General features: G+C 40.9%; 1 long non-coding RNA gene and 1 pseudogene across 1 annotated transcript; one reads left to right on the plus strand and one right to left on the minus strand.

The window, feature by feature from the left end:
• Positions 1–1,936: 1,936 nt before the first annotated feature.
• LOC135967265 (uncharacterized) lies at positions 1,937–5,497 on the plus strand. The gene is made up of 2 exons (XR_010581251.1): positions 1,937–2,033; positions 5,243–5,497. It is a non-coding gene; the product is annotated as an uncharacterized lncRNA (long non-coding RNA).
• A 6,179-nt stretch (positions 5,498–11,676) lies between these two features.
• LOC102122929 (mitochondrial nicotinamide adenine dinucleotide transporter SLC25A51-like) lies at positions 11,677–16,491 on the minus strand (annotated as a pseudogene).
• Positions 16,492–16,796: the final 305 nt, after the last annotated feature.

Here is a 16,796-nt window from a genome sequence, read left to right on the forward strand (position 1 = left end):
TGAATATTTTCTCCCATTCTGTATATTGTCTGTTTACTTCGTTGATAGTTTCAAAGAAAATGAAATACCTGGGAATACAGCTAACCAAGGAGGTGAACAATCTCTGCAAGGAGAACTACAAAGCACTACTGAAAGAAATGAGAGATGACACAAATAAATGGAAAACATTCCATATTCATGGATTAGAAGAATCAATATTGTTAATATGGCCATACTGCCCAAAGCAATGTACAGATTCAATGGTATTCCTATCAAACTACCAATGCCATTCTTCACAGAATTAGAAGAAACTATTCTAAAATTCATATGGAAGAAAAAAAGAGCCAAAACAGCTAAAACAATCCTAGGCAAAAAGCTGCAGGCATCACACTACCCAACTTCAAACTATACTATAAGGTTACAGTAACCAAAACAGCATGGTACTGGTACAAAAACAGACACATAAAGCAATGGAGCATATTAGAAAACTCAAAAATAAAGCTGCACACCTATAACCATGTGATCATCAGCAAGGCTGACATAAATAAGCAATGGGGAAAAGACTCCCTATTCAATAAATGGTGCTGGAATAACTGGCTAGTCATATGTGGAAGATTGAAACTAGACCCTTACTTTTCACCATATACAAAAATTAACAAGATGAATTAAAGAGGTCAGGTGTGGTGGCTCATGCCTGTAATCCCAGCACTTTAGGAGTCAGGCAGATTGCTTGACCTCAGGAGTTCAGCCTGGGCAACATGACCAAACCCGTTTCTACTGAAAATACAAAAAGGTAAGCAGGTGTGGTGGTGTATGCCTGTAGTCCCAGCTACTCAGTAGGCTGAGGCAGAAGAATCGCTTGTACCTGGGAGGCGGAGGTTGCAGTGAGCCGAGATCGAGCCACTGCACTCCAGCCTGGATGATGGAGTGAGACTCTGTCTCAAAAAAAAAAAAAAAAAAAAAAGATGGAGTAAAGATTTAAATGTAAGACTCACACAATAAAATTCCTAGAAGAAAACCTAGGAAATACCCTTCTTGACATTGGCCTTTGCAAAGAATTTTTGGCTGAGTCCCCAAAGACAATTGCAACAAAAACAAAGATTGACAGGTGGGACCTAATTAAACTAAAGAGCTTCTACACAGCATTCTTATTTTCCTCTATGAACCCCAAATCTGTATGGAGAAATCACCAGTCTCCACAAACACTGTACTCCCCACGGACTGACAACCCTGCTCTCTCTCTCAATCTTTTCCTCAGTCTTCTCTTTATATGGACCAGAGGGTGCAATAGGGATGAGGAGGTGGTTGGTTGCTGAAGGCCTACACCGCTACCTCTTCATAAGCCTTGGGGGCTTATGAGATCTGGCCTTACTTCTTGGATGCTCTCTCTACAACGTGGGGTACTTGGAGCCTCTTTGGTCTCAGCTGTGGTCAGAGGGAAAAAAAAAATTACTCAACAACTTGTTTTCCAAACTTGGGTCAAAAGCAGCCCTCTTGCAATCTTCTAACTTACTAGGTTCACTTTTTAAAATCTCTAATTGTGGGAAAAAATCCAGGTCCATTCTCAGAGAACAGTGTGCTTTATTTACCCACAAATTCATTATTTATAGAGTCTTGTCAAAGCACATTGTTTAAAACATATTTGCAAAAACTCTAGCCAATGACCTACTTGTACCTTTTTTGAAATGACTGAGGGAATTTACGGTAATTCCAGGCTGGGCTCCATGTGCCTTGCTCCCGCAGGATCTGACCTGGAGCGAGTGCGCAATGCACTGTGGTCTTTGTTTACTCCTGTGCAGGGTTAGACTTAGTACTCTCCAAATAGTGCCATACTTCTCTGTAACACAAAGTCCTCAATCTATTTACCTTTCTGGTAAAGATGCTTGCAAAATTCATTCGTCCATTTGTTTATTTATTTATTTAACATGTATTTAATGAACTCCTAGTATTGGCGGGAACTCTTCTAGACCCTGGGAATACAGTAGAGAATAAGACAGAGAAGACTAGTGCTCTCATGGAGCTGATGTTTCACTGGAAGTGTTATTATCAAGCTAGTAAGTATTTAAGATCATTGTATTACATTATATTGTACATGTATTTGTATATATGCTATACTGCTGCCAAGTTTAGATTGCAGCTGTATAGCATTTGGTTAATAATACCAACACTTAATCCTATCAGACCAGATTTGAATTTCAGCTTTGTCATTGACTGTGTGGTAGCTAAGGGCATGACATGAAAACATGCTTATGCTAAATTGCCAGATGAAAACGCAGACTACAAAATGATAGATATTGTATCACTTGGTGTTTATGTATTCATATATCTATATACACTTCGGAAATAGATTAGAGACCAAGTATGAAGGTTCTACAGTGGTTCTCCTCACCCCTCCCCAATCTTGGCTGATGAAATTAGTATTGCTTTTTATTTTTATCCTTATACTTATTTTGTATTTTTCAAGTTTCCATCAGTGAACATGTCCGCTTAACTAAGACTCATTCAGCTGAACTATGTCACGGGCACCTTCCTAGGTACTGAATATCCGCAGTGAAAAACCCAACTACACTGTTCCTGTCCTGATTGGGATTCCAGTGTTCAGATAAGAACAAATAACAAATATTTTATTTATAATACAGTTTAGAGTTTATAGTCCTCTCTCTTTTTCTTTCTCTCTCTCTCTCTCCTTATATGGACTAGAAGGTGCAAAGGGAATGAGGAAGTGGTTGGTTGCTGAAGCCAATTCTGTACACAAACACAACACACATACACACCACACACACACACAACACACATACACACCACACACACACCACACACACCACACAGACACACACACCATGCACAACACACATACACACCACACACACAACACACATACACCACACACACATAACACAACACACACACAACACAACACACACACATCACACAGACACACACACCATGCACAACACACATACACACCACACATACACCACACAGACACACACACCATGCACAACACACATACAACACACACACAACACACATACACCACACACACAACACACATACACATAACACACACACACGACACACATACACCACACAGACACACATACCACACACAACACACGTACACACCACACACACACAACACACATACACCACACAAACACATGCACCATGCACAACACACATACATACCACACACACACCACACACATACACCAGACAGACACACACACCACGCACAACACACATACACACACCACACACACATATCACACACATACACCACTCACATACACATACACCCCATATACTCCACATGCACAGCACATACACACACCACACCCCCCCAACACCCCTCCCACACACCATACACACACACACCACACATACACCACACACATACACACCCCACACACACCACACACACACACACACACCACAGCAATACATATGCAAACACATAGGTACACATAATGCATACAAATTAATAAAGATTACAATAAAATATGCTCCATATTCCAATAATCCTTACTCTGACCTTTTTCCCCAGTGTGATTGCATTTCTTCTCAGGCCTGCTTATCCCTCAGGATTAACCAATGGAATTTAGGTAGTTGACCTTGAGAACTAGAGGCCCTACTACCTTTTTCCCCAGTGTGATTGCATTTCTTCTCAGGCCTGCTTATCCCTCAGGATTAACCAATGGAATTTAGGTAGTTGACCTTGAGAACTAGAGGCCCTACTACCTTTTTCCCCAGTGTGATTGCATTTCTTCTCAGGCCTGCTTATCCCTCAGGATTAACCAATGGAATTTAGGTAGTTGACCTTGAGAACTAGAGGCCCTACTAATTTCTGGTGAAAGAAGTTTCTTCAAGATAAGGAAGAGAAAATGCTCCATTTTCTCCTGTAGCTGCTAGATCAGCAGTTAGGATAATAAAAGCTATACTTACAAAAGTTCTTTCTGTTTTGTTGAGATGGGAGTCTCACCCTGTCTCCCAGGCTGGAGTGCAGTGGTGTGCCTGCAACCTCCGCCTCGTGGGCTCAAGCAATCTTCTCACCTCAACCTCTTCAGTAGCTGGGACAACAGGTATATGCCACCATGCCCAGCTAGTTTTTTTGTATTTTTGGTAGAGATGGGGTTTTGTCATGTTGCACAGGCTGGTCTCAAACTCCTGAGCTCAAGCCATCTACCTGCCTCAGCCTCCCAAAGTGCTGGGATTACAGGTGTGAGCCACCCTGCTTGGCCACAGAAGTTATTTCTAACACAAGAATTTTGCAAAACAACAGTAGCAACGACAACAATAAAAAACGCTTTGGAGATTGTTACTGTGTTCTGTGAAACACTATAATATCTTATTTAATATTTAGACTTTAATCTATACCTTTGAAACAAAATCATTATTTTGAAGGAATCTACCAGACTAGAAAAAAATGATAGTTGGATTGTGCCAAGTTTTGGCAAGGACATGGAGCTATAGAAATCCTCCTGTACTGCTAGAGCATGTAGATGGGTTATCCTGGAGAGCAGTGTGACACTTGGAAGCAAAAGAAAGACATATGGACTAACAATATCACTCTGTTGATATACATGGTGATGGCAATGGTGGCCTGCCTGGTGTGGGCACTGCCAAGATGCTGGCAGCTGCAGGGGAGGCGCAACTGGGCTGTGGGCTCTGCAGAGCCAGAGAGAGCTGGGAGCAGACAGGAGCCCCACTCTCCCAGGTGTGGCTGCAGCTGCCTAACCTGTGGCTATGGACCTGGGCATGTCCTGCACTCTTGGCCCCTGTCCCTGCAGGCTCAGAAGTGCCTACCACTGCTGCCTGGCCTCTCCCCACTCCTGGTGCTCACTCTGATCTCAGAGCAAAGTTGAGGTCAAGCCTGGGCACTGTCATCAACCGGCTGGGTGTGCACACACTTGGGGCGGTGCTGACACGCCAGCCCCCTGCTGCCTCCACCCCCTCTGGACTTTGGGCACTGATGAGCACAGGAGGGAGGCAAAGGTGGATGCTGAAGGCAGCTCAGCGATGGCCTGCAGGTGCCCCTCTGCACAAACAGCCTGGGCACCATGAACAGCAGCAGGAGGCAGACAGGCTCCTGGGCGGAAAGGGGCAGGTCCCCGGTGAAGCCTCACCTTCAAGCCAGGGATGGCTGGAAGCCTGGGAGCCAGGCTTTCAGTTCCATGAACCAGAATGAGAACTTATAGTGCCTTTTCCAGGCCTGCCCATGGCCACCCATGGGTCAATCAGCATGCATTTTCTTCCTTCTCAGCCCATAAAGACCCCAAGCTCAGCTAGACTCAGACACTCCACAGGACGACCAGCTGTGGAGACGAGCTGCCCACTCCAGGGTCTCCTCTCTGCTAAAAGCTGGGAAGATGTTGGGACTACCAGTGGTCGGAAGAGGCTACCCAATTCAGGTCTCTTCAACTTGATGGGATGACCTGCCTGCGGAGAGGAGCCACCCACTCCAGGGTCTCCTCTAAGATATTCTGTCACTCAGTAAAGCTCTTATTCACCTTGCTCACTCTCCTCTTGTCTCTGTATCTCATTCTTCCTGGATGTGGGACAAGAACCCAGGACCCTCCAGACCCACTGGATAGCAGGACTGAAAGAGCTGTAACACAAACTGGGCTGAAACATCACCCTTGTTTTCCACATTGTGGGCAACATGAAGGAGAGAAGAGAGGAGAGAAGAGCTGTGACCCTTAGGGGAGCCCAGACTTAGGAGCTCCCCAAGCTAGGGCTGTGACACCCTCTTTGGGGTTCCATGGTTCCTGGCATCTCCAAGCTTCCAGGTACTACCGTGTTCCCTGGGACCCTCGGTGAAGCCATTTGCGGTACGCCAGGTCCAGCCGAAGCCTCACAGGGAGCCCCTGCTGGTGCCTGGAGCTGCCTGCCCCACTACAGCCAGTGGGCCTGGCTGTCCCCTTGCTTACTCATGCATCCCCTGCCACTCTGTGCTTGGCTCACCCTTGGCAGGCATGACCTTGGGGCCAGTAGCACTAGCCAAATGCACCTGCCAGGTGGAATGAGCCCAGCAGGCCTGATCAAAACTTGGGCAAAGGCACCCCTGGCCACAGAGGTTTCCAGCAAGTGGAGTCTTTAGGTTTTTCCAAATATAAAATCATACAATCTGCAAACAAGGATAATTTGACTTCTTCCTTTCCAATTTGGATGCCCTTTATTTCTTTTTCTTATCTGTTTGCTCTAGCTAGGACTTCCAGTATTGTGTTGAATGACAGTGGTGGAAATAGACATCCTTGTTGTATTCCCCTTCTTAGAGGAAAGGCTTTCAGTTTTCCTCATTCAGTATGATGCTACTTGTGAGTCTGTCACATATGGCTTTCATTATTTTGAGATGTGTTCCTTCTCTATCCAGTTTATTCAGCGTTTTTTATCATGAAGGGATGTTGAATTTTCTCAAATGCTTTTTCAGCATCAATGGAAATTATCATATGGCTTTTATTCTTCATTCTGTTTATATGATGTATCACATTGGTTGATTTGCATATGTTGAACCATCTTTGCATCCCAGGGATAGATCCTTCTTGGTCATAATGAATGATCTTTGTAATGTATTATTAAATTCAGTTTGCTAGTATTTTGTTGAGGATTTTTGCATCAATATTCATCAGAGATATTGGCCTGTAGTTTTCTTTTTTTGACATGTCTTTGTCTGGTTTTGGCATCAGGGTAATACTGGCCTCATAGAAAGTGTTTGAAAGTATTTCCTCCTCCTCCTCTATATTTTGGAATATTTTGAGTAGGATTGGTATTTGTTCTTCTTTAAATGTTTGGTAGAATTCAGCAGAGAAGCCACCAAGTCCCAAGCTTTTGTTTACTGGGGGACTTTTTATTATGGCTTGGATCTTATGACTTGCTATTGGTTTGTTCAGGTTTTGGATTTCTCCCTGGTTCAACATTGGTAGGTTGTGTATGAGTCTAGGAATTTGTCCATTTCTTCTAGATTTTCAAATTTATTGGCGTATAGTTGCTCATGATAGCCACTAATGATCTTTTGAGTTTCTGCAGTGTCAGTTATAATGTCTCCTTTTTCATTTCTGATTTTATTTATTTGGATATTCTATCTTTTTTTTAGTTAGTCTGGCTAAAGGTTTGCCAGTTTTGTATAACTTTTGAAAAAACCAACTTTTTGTTTCATTGACCTTTTGTATTCTTTTCTTCACTTCAATTTATTTTATTTCTGTTCTGATCGTTTCTATTTGTTTTCTGCTACCAGTTTTGGGCTTGGGTTTGCTCTTGTTTTCGTAGTTCTTTAAGATGCATTGTTAGATTGTTTATTTGAAGTTTTTGTTTTATTTTTTGATTAGGCACTTATACCTGTAAACTTCCCTCTTAGTACTGCTTTTGCTGTATCTGATAAGTTTTGATATGATGTGTTTCCATTATCATTTGTTTCAAGAATTTTTTCAATTTCCTTCTTAATTTCTTCATTGACCCATTGGTCATTCAGAAACATATTGTTTAATTTTTATGCATTTGTACAGTTTCCAAAATTTTTCTTGTTATTGATTTCTAGTTTTATTCCATTGTGGTCAGAGAAGATGCTTGATATGAGTTCAATTTTTTTGAATGTTTTAAGACTTGTTCTGTGACCTAACATATGGTCTATCCTTGAGAATAATTCATGTGCTGAGGAAAAGAATGTGCATTCTGCAGCTGTTGGATAAAATGTTTTGTAAATATCTATTAGATCCATTTGATCTATAGTGCAGATTAAGTCCACTTTTTTGTGTGATTGATTTTCTGTCTGGAAGATCTGTCTGTTGCTGAAAGTGGGGTATTGAAGTCTCCACCTATTATTGTATTGCAGTCTATCTCTCTTGTTAGCTATGATATTTGTTTTATATATCTCGGTGCTCCAGCATTGGGTGCATATATATTTACAATTGTTATATCACTTGCTGAGTTGACTCCTTTATCGTTATATAGTGACCTTCTTTGTCTCTTTTTATGGTTTTTGTTTTGAAATCCATTTTGTCTTATATAAATATAGCAACTCCTGCTCTTTTTTGGCTTTCATTGGCATGGAATATCTTTTTCCATTCCTTTATTTTTAGTCTCTGTGTGTCTTTATAGGTGAAGCATGTTTCTTATGGGCAACAAATCAATGGGCCTTGCTTTTTTTTCAATCCATTCAGCCACTCTATATCTTCTTAATGGAGAATTTAGTCCATTTACATCAACGTTATTATTGATAAATAAGGAGTTACTCCTGGCAATTTTTTTGTTTCCTGTTTTGTGAACTTCTCTTCCTTCTTTCTTTCCTTCCTGTCTTCCTTTAGTGAAGGTGATTTTCTGTGGTGATATGGTTTGTTTCTTGCTTTTTTTTTTGGTATATTTATTGTATTTTTTTTTGGGTTGAGGTTACCATGAGGCTTGCAAATTCTATCTCATACCCATTGATCTAAGCCAGTAAGAACCTAACACTGTTTGCATGAACAACAACAACAACAAAAAACAAATAGGCAAAGAGAAAATTAATAAGAACTTTACATCTTAACTACATCCCCTGACTTTTAAACTTTTTGTTGTTTCTACTTATATCTTATTGTACCATCTATATCTCATGTGCTGTCTATAAGTTGTAGCTATTATTTTTGATTAGTTCAGTGTTTAGTCTTTCTACTTAGGATAAAAGCTGTTTACACACCACAGTTACTATGTTATGATATTCTGTGGTTTTCAGTATACTTACTATTACCGGTGAGTTTTGTACTTTCAGATGATTACTTATTGCTCACTAACATCCTTTTCTTTTTGATTGAAGTATTCCCTTTAGCATTTCTTGTAGGACAGGACTAGAGTTGATGAAATCTCTAAGCTTTAGTGTGTTTGGGAAAATCTTTATTTCTCCTTCATGTCTGAAAGATATTTTTGCCAGACTTACTATTCTAGGGTAAAAATTTTCTCCCTTCAGCACTTTAAGTATGTTATGCCCCCTCTCCTGGTCTGTAAGGTTTCACTGAAACGTCTGTTGCCATATGTATTGAAACTCCATTGTATGTTGTTTATTTTCTCTTGCTGCTTTTAGGATCCTTTCTTTATCATCCAAAAGTTTTATTATTATTATTGTCATTTTTTGAGACAGGGTCTCAGGCTGGAGTGCAGTGGTGCAGCCTTAACCTTTTAGGATCAAGTAATCTTCCCACCTCAGACCCCTGAAAACTGGGACTACAGGCACATGAAAGCATACCTGGCTAATTTTTTGTATTATTGCAGAGACAGGCTGGCCTCAAACCCCTGGGTTCAAGTGATTCATTCACATCTGTCCCCCAAAGTGCTGGGATTACAGATATGAGCTACTGTGCCTGGACAGAAGTTTGATTATTAAGTGCCTTGAGGTAGTGTTCTTTGAGTTAATTCTGCCTGGTGTTCTATAACCTTCTAGTACTTGGATGTTAATATTTTTCTCTAGGTTTGGGAAGTTCTCTGTTATTATCCTTTTGAATAAACTTTCTACCCCATCTCTTTCTGTACCTCCTCTTTAAGACCAATAACTCTTGGATTTGCCTTTCTGAGACTTTTTTCTAGATCCTGTAGGTGTGCTTCATTGGTTTTTATTGTTTATTCTCTTGCTCTTTTGATTATTATTATTATTTTTTTTCAGACAGAGTCTTACTCTGTTGCCCAGGCTTGCTGCAACCTCTGCTTCCTGGGTTCCAGTGATTCTTGTGCCTCAGCCTTCCAAATAGCTGGGACTACAGGTGCACACCACCATACCCAGCTAATTTTTGTATTTTTAGTAGAGATGGGGTTTTGCCATATTGCCCAGAATGGTTTCAAACTCCTGGCCTCAACTTATCCACCCACCTCGGCCTCCCAAAGTGCTGGGATTATAGGCATGAGCCACTGTACCCAGCCTGATTGAGTATTTTCAAATAACCTGTCTTCAAGCTCACTAATTCTTTCTTCTGCTTGATCAGTTCTGCTCTTAAAAGACTCTGATACATTCTTCAGTATGCCAATTGCATTTTTCAGCTCCAGAATTTCTGTTTCTTTTTAGTTATCTCAGTATCTTTGTTAAATTCATCTGATAGAATTATAAATTTCTTGTCTGTGTTATTTTGAATTTCTTTGAGTTTCCTTAATGCAGCTATTTTGAATTTTCTGTCTGAAAAGTCACATATCTCTGTTTATCCAGGATAGGTCTCTGGTGCCTTATTTAGTTCATTTGATGAGGTCATGTTTTTCTAAATTGGGTTAATGCTAATAGATGTTCTTCACTGTCTGGGCACTGAAGAGCTAAAGTATTTATTGTAGTGTTCTGTCTGGGATTTTTTGTACTCAACTTTCTTGGGAAGCCTTTCCAGACATCTGGACAGATTTGAATATTTTGATCTAAACTGTATGTGTTTTAGGAGGCATCCCAAGTCCAGTAAAGCTGTGGTTCTTGCAGACTTGTAGAGGTATTGCCTTGATGGTTTTGGACAATATTCGGGATAATTCTCTGGATTACCAAGCAGAGATTCTTATTCTCTTCTCTTACTTCTCCCAAACAAATGGAATCTGTCTCTCTATTCTAAGCCGCCTAAAGTTGGGGGTGGAGTAACACAAGCACCCCCGTGGCCACCACCACTGTGACTGGTCTGGGTCAGACCTGAAGCCAGCACAGCACAAGGTCTTGCCCAAGGCCTGCCATAACCACTCTCTGGCTACTGCCTATGTTCACTCAAGGCCCTGGGGCTCTACAATCAGCAGGTGGCAAAGGCCTGTGTCCTTCCCTTCAGGGTGGTGAGTATCCTCAGGTTCCAGGTGGGTCTGGAGGTGCCAACCAGGATTCATGGGCTAGACTCCAAAACCTTAGAAATTTACCTGTTTTCTATTGTACTACAGCTAGCCTCACACTCAAACCACAAGATGCAGTTGTTCCCACTCTTCCCTCCCCTTTTTAAAGGCAGAGAAGCCTCACCCCATGGCCACTACCACCACAGGCCTATGGAAAGTACCACCAGACTAATACCAATGTTCCCTTAAAGCCCAAGGGCTCTTTAGTAAGTTTGTGGTGAATGTTGTGTGGCTTAAAAGTCACCCTTCAGAGCGGTGGGTTCTCCTCTGTCCCAGGGCAGGTCCAGAAATGCCAAGAGCCATGTCCTGAATTGGGGACCCCAAGAGCCTGCTTGGTTCTCTACCCTACTGTGGCGCTGCTGGTACCTAAAGTGCAAGGTGAAGTCTGCTTTACTTTTTCCTCTGATTTTCCCAAGCAGAAGGAGTTTCACCCCATTGCCACCACTGCTGGTAATGTGCTGAGTATCACCTGAAGCAGCAAGTCCTGAGACTCACTCAAGGCCTCAATATAGTACCTGGGTATTGCTGCTGGTTATTCAGGGCCCAAGGGCTCTTCAGTTAGCAGGTGATGCATGGTGCCAGGACTGGGTTTTTCTTTTCAAAGCTGTGGGTTCCCTTCGGGCCCAGCGTGTGTCTGAAAATGTTATCCAGGAGCCAGGGCCTGGACAGAGGGCCTTGTGACTCTGACTAGTGCCCTAGTCTTCTGTGGCTGGGTGGGTATTCAAGACGGAAGACAAAGTTCTCCCCACTCTTCCTTCTCCTCTCTTGAAGTAGAAGGCAGAGTTCTGTTTTGGAACCACAAACTGTGCAGCCTGGGCTTAGGGGAGGGTGATACTAGCACTTCCTTAGCACCTCAGTTGATGTCTCAGTAATTTGCCCGCCCCTACCTGCCACCCTTGCCCAGTCCACCATGTCTGGGCCTGATTCAGCACTAGGACTCATCGAAGAGCCGCAGTCTGTGTTAGTTAGGGTTTTCTTTCTTACTTACTTTCTTTCTTTTTTTTTTTTGACTTGAAAAACAAACTTCATTTCAAATTATCCAAAAAAAGTGTTAACTCTGAAACATTTAACATATTTCATTTAAACTCATACGGTCATAAAACTCAAACTATCAAACAAAAATAGCATTGTGTGCTTAACCACTTCTAATAATGAACATTTAAGAGGAAACATTTAGAGACTCCCACAAATTTGGGAGCCATTAGGCAACATATATTTAATGTTAAGCAAAGACAGCATTAAAAACGAAAAATCCTCAAATTTCAAGAGAATGCCTGTTCAAGTCTTTGGTATGTATTTGCACATGACAAAAGAAATATTTTAATTTAAAAGAAACCAAGTCTGAGTGCTTACCCTTTCTTCAAATGTAATCTCCTGTCCACCCTTCATTTTATGAACGCATATCCCTCACTCTACTTCATCTACACTGAACCAGTGTTAGTTCAACATGAATGGCTTCACTCAAAGCCCTCTAGATCCCATTTCATATATCCCATTGACTACCATTATTCCCTTACATGTTTGCACAGCCTTATACTGAGTATTACATTGTAACCGAGCTTGGGAATTTTAGGTATCCAAAGGTAATTATATACACACACCTTTCTGTTTTATTGCACAGTTCACAATATGGCTATACGGTAATCACACAACCAACCAGGTTAAAATGAATATCGACTGCTTAGACAAAAACGTTGATTACACAATATGGTAATTACACAACCAACCAGGTTAAAATGAATATCGACTGTTTAGACAAAAACGTTGATTTTGTCCCCAACCCCAAATGAAACAAGAAAGACACACATATTCACCACCATATAAAGGTTGTGTTTACTCTGTGGTGCAGTCCTGAGGGATTATACCACTCTAAATGTGTTAAATCCAGAATCCATAACATTCCTGGTGGCATTCAGACATGAAGTATAGGACACAAGACCATAAGTGTCCTGTGCTCATGAGCCATTTGTGCCACATATGTAACAGAAAGGGCACTTTTAAAGCTTTTCAGATATTCAATAGTTTGCCTTTTCAACCTTTTTTTTTTTTTTTTTAGATGGAGTCTTGCTCTGTCGCCTAGGCTGGAGTGCAGTGGCGCAATCTGGGCTCACTGCAACCTCTGCCTCCTGGGTTCAAGCTATTTTCCTGCCTCAGCCCCCCGAGTAGCTGGGATCACAGGCATGTGCCACCATGATTGGCTAATTTTTGTATTTTTAGTAGAGATGGGGTTTTGCCATGTTAGCCAGGTTGGTCTCGAACTCCTAACCTCAAGTGATCTACCCACCTCGGCCTCCCAAAATTCTGGGATTACAGACACGAGCCACCATGCCCAGTCTGCCTTTTCAAAATTATTACCACATTAGGTCACACTGAAGGTAAAAACAATAGTTAGAATCCTTTATTAACAACACATTTTGACTTCAAGTTCAGAAAAAGCTGTTGGTTACAAGTTCTGTTGAATTTTCTGTCAAATTTAAGAAGTCTATAGGATGATACGAAACCATCCCTGGTAATATATTTGCAGTTTGGTCTTCAAAAGCTGTAAAAAGTGACAAAGAAATAAAAAAAAAAAACACTGAGTTAAAACCTTTAAAAATATTTATTAGGAATTGTTTTTAAATGCCACTTATTTGAGACAGCAGAAACCAAAGCATTTTCCTTAGAATTCTCACTTAGCTTATATTTCACAAAAGTGCTTCAAATTTCTACCACCTGTATGAGGTGTAAAGACAAAGGAAGCCCAGCAAAACCAAAGGTCCAATGGCATCTATTCCCAGGGCTAAGGTATAACCCCAGGCTAACCCACCTGCCCTGTGCTGAGTAGCTGGACATGCCCATGAGTGCTCAGAGTCACACACATGAATGAGAGGGTCAGGCATCAAGGTGCTTTTATTCATTCATTTCTCAAACTCAACTCCTTTCAAATCCTGACTCTATTTAACAGGCCAAAGGATGCTACTCATATTTATTTCATATTTATTTGGTGTCAAATTATTATTATCTTTTAAATCCTTACATCTGCACCTCGAAAGTAAACTGCAATATCCAGCACAACATTGTCAGACAGAGCTGTTGTATGGCTATTTACGTTCATTACTGCCTGGCTAATACTTAATACGCTTCATCCTTTACAGCTGAAGGAAGGATGTTCATTGTATTTAACCAGCCATACAGCATTTAGAGGTAAACAGCTTTTATGGACTATTTGCCCAGAAACTTTAAGTAAACTACCAAGTTGAGGCCCTGATTTTATTTTGGTCAGCATGTGTACATATTCACATGCAATTATCCGAAAGAAGAAAAACTGGTTAACAAGAAACCTACCATCATGTCATGCTGGAAATCAATCTTTAACTACATAATATTTACAGAAAGGGTTTTAAGATTCATAATCCACTTTTTCAGTTTGTCTCTTATATTTCATTAGTCAATTGGAAGTGGCATATGAATCATTTTGCTTTATCTGGAAAAAATATTTTCACATGTTCCAATTCCTTTGACAAAGAAGTTTTCATCTGCTAAGGGATGAGAATGCTATTTGGCTGTTACCTACTTTTAGAATTCAAACTAACCCTTCAAATGTCTTTATTTAGATCATATGCTCTCAAATTATCTTATTGTTTTACTGACACAATGGTAAAACTGGGTTCTCAAAATGTCAAAACTCTAATAGAGTCTCTATTTCCAAGAGTAAAATAAAAGACAGCCAACACTGTGGGGTGGAAACTATCCTGAGCCCTTTTCCCAACTCTGTAATATTTGGAAACCAGGGGTGGGGGGATGTGGGATTGCATTAATAGACTTCTAAAACGAAATGTTATGAAAGTGTTTATTTTTTAAAATGAGAGTTTTAAGAGAACAGGATGCTTGAATATGACCAACTCGTACTCAAGGGGAAAAATAACCACAGTCCTTTGCTGAGATGGCACCAATAATTCAAAGAAACCAAGCTAAACAGCATTGTATCTGTACACAATTAATAGGAAAACTTGATGGAACACCTATAACAAAATTTAAGTCCCTTTGTCTTTTGACAGTGAAATAAGTGAAGTTAAATTAAGGATGTTTTGGAAGGGTTGAAGGTCACAGTCAGAATCAAACAGAAAACTTTCAAACCTACAGAGCAAAATGAGAACTTTCGTAGCTCCTTGATCTACCATATCTAAATAGAAATAGTATAATGACTCTCCAATTGGTGCTTAGTTTCAAAACTAATACAAGCAATTTATCATGAAAAGCCTATACCTAATAAGCTGTTTTTCTTCTCTGTTCCGCCCCTTTGTCATATGCTTGAGCTTAATGAAGACTATCCTCTGCAGCTGCCCCTGAGGGCAGAGAAGTAAGCAATAGAGTAACAAAGGAAGCCTGAGGAGTCTCTGGCCCGGTCACAGTCATTTATGTTTCAATGCAGAAGATTTTAAGACTGGTTTGAGAAAAAGAATCCTATTTTGGGGATTAGGTTCCCTGTCAAAGGCCATCAGACGGACAGCTATTTACCAGGCAATTAGCCTAAATATCTTAGGTAGTGATAAAAAACAAAAAACAAAACAAAAACAAAACAAAACAAAAAACAAAAAACCCTTGTATTTTCCTATTGGAAACTTTTATTCTATTTTGTTGATGCTTAAGGAAAACAGCTTTGCCCATAACTCACTGTGGCCTGGAGTTATGACACCAACTTGTATTTGGCCAATTAAGACAGAGGCCAAACTGCATTCTTCTTAGAAGGTCTATTCAGTTGATAAATGGCACTTAACTGATGTTTTTTTTTTTCATATAACCGTTGCATTGATTATGCCCCAAGAGATAAGGGACAGATGGTAATTTAGATGAGAACCTCTGAAAAGATCTATCAGTTTTCTGTCCCATTCCAGCCAGATTTTTTGGGAAGCCTTGGGGAAAGACTGAAATTCCCCACCAATCTGAGACTGTATGTGAGTTTTTACAACATTAATTGGAAAAAACAAGAATCCCAACATGGCACCCAATAGACCTCCACCAATAAAATCATTAACCAAATGAGCTTTGTGAGTCGTCGCGGTAGGCAGATGCTACTTAATGGGACCTTGAAGGCAGGAAAAAAAAAAAAAAAAAAAGACATTGCTGAGTCCATTCCGGAAAAGAATGGGCACCAATCCTCGATAATACTCTCCAATTTCATGACATTTCAGTGCCTTGAAAGCCTGATACGTGTTGGTAAATTTATCATGATGCTTGTGGTCTTGAAGCAATGTCTGAAGTGAAAATTGCTTCTGTTGTCCCTGCAAGCACTGCTGTCACGCCACGGATTGCAAACTCTGGAGCACTGACATGCTTGTGGAGAAGGCAGGATAAATCGTCATACAGACCAAACGTAAGTGCAAGTGTAGTTGTCTGCTGCATCAATCGGGGAGAGATTCCACCATACAAGTTTCGAAATCCATCCCTTCTCAACTGAAGTGTTGCATCCCGGGTTTTGATGCCATGCAACTGTTGTGGAAAGAGGACCTTCTGAATGGGAAATGTGATGGCGACGTTGTTGAAGGTTGCACAGCAGCCACACAAGTAATGCTTCATTTCACCAAATTTGTAATATGAGGTGACATATCTTGTTTTGAAGATGTTAGTACTGGTGGTCTCTTTCCATGAGCTTCTGAATCCATCATGTTGCTTAAGATCTTTCTTTTTCATGAGGGACTCTTTTCTTTCTTTCTCTCCCCTCCCTCCCTCCCTCCCTCCCTCCCTCCCTCCCTCCCTCCCTCCCTCCCTCCCTCCTTCCTTCCTTCCTTCCTTCCTTCCTTCCTTCCTTCCTTCCTTCCTTCCTTCCTTCTTGTAACACCATCCGAGCCTGGAGTTTAGCAGGATGATAGCTTTCTGATAATATTCCCAATTTATTACATTGTTATTGTTCTATTAGGTTTCTCTCTTCTAGAGTCAATTTTGATAACTGCATTTCCGTTCTCCAGGCGCCCATTTTCCTAACCTGTGAAAAGCAGGGACGGGGGTGGACAAGGTCAATAAGTCCTCTTCCGTCT

The sequence above is a fragment of the Macaca fascicularis genome, chromosome 14 (genome assembly GCF_037993035.2).
Source record: "Macaca fascicularis isolate 582-1 chromosome 14, T2T-MFA8v1.1".
Taxonomy (NCBI): Eukaryota; Metazoa; Chordata; class Mammalia; order Primates; family Cercopithecidae; genus Macaca; species Macaca fascicularis.